The sequence below is a fragment of the Bison bison genome, unplaced genomic scaffold, assembly GCF_000754665.1.
Source record: "Bison bison bison isolate TAMUID 2011002044 unplaced genomic scaffold, Bison_UMD1.0 scf7180017864274, whole genome shotgun sequence".
Lineage (NCBI taxonomy): Eukaryota > Metazoa > Chordata > Mammalia > Artiodactyla > Bovidae > Bison > Bison bison.
The window spans coordinates 1568974-1569710 of NW_011494846.1; positions in this window are offsets into that span (position 1 = coordinate 1568974).

Here is a 737-nt window from a genome sequence, read left to right on the forward strand (position 1 = left end):
TCTGCAGGAACAAAGAAAAAGGGACTCTAGAGTGTTTGTCACAGAAAATTTGTCCCCGAAAAATGAAGGTCTCAACTGCTTGCCTCTACGCACTCCATCGGCTTCCCAGTCCTGCCAATGCTTCTCATGGAGGAGCCCATGTGCCACGTGTCCCAACATCTCCTGGGGTGTGTGCTACAGCTCGGGCCCCCTGGGCCTCACGGTTCCTCCTCCAGACCATCCGAGCCCCGAGTTAATTATTTCACTGGAGTTGGAATTGATGTGCTTAATAAAGCTCCATTCTGACTCTGAAATTCAATGACCCTGTCAAGACAGAGGATAACCCCGTCTCCGAGAGGCTGGTGTTAAAAGTGCACAGTTAACCCAATGAGAAAGACGCTTGCAGGGAGGGAAGAGGGAAAAGTAGTCTTGAATCAAGTACACAGATTAGCTGATTCAGTCAGCTAATCATGCAGCCTTACAGTGAATGAAACACAGAACCAGGCAGTGTTAGGGGATATCGAGGTATGAGTGTGGAACTGGAGAAGAAGCAAAAAGGGACTGAAACAAAGAGAGGCTCCATGCAACTCCCATGGCAACTTCTTACCTCACCAGAGCTCAGACATCCCCAGAAAAATCAAGTACCTCCCTGCACAAGTTAGGAGCATTTCTGAAGCATCTTCAAATGCAAGTGACTCTAAAACCCATGGACAGACATTTGGGGGCATTTTATCTTGTACTTTGGAAGAATTTCCAGA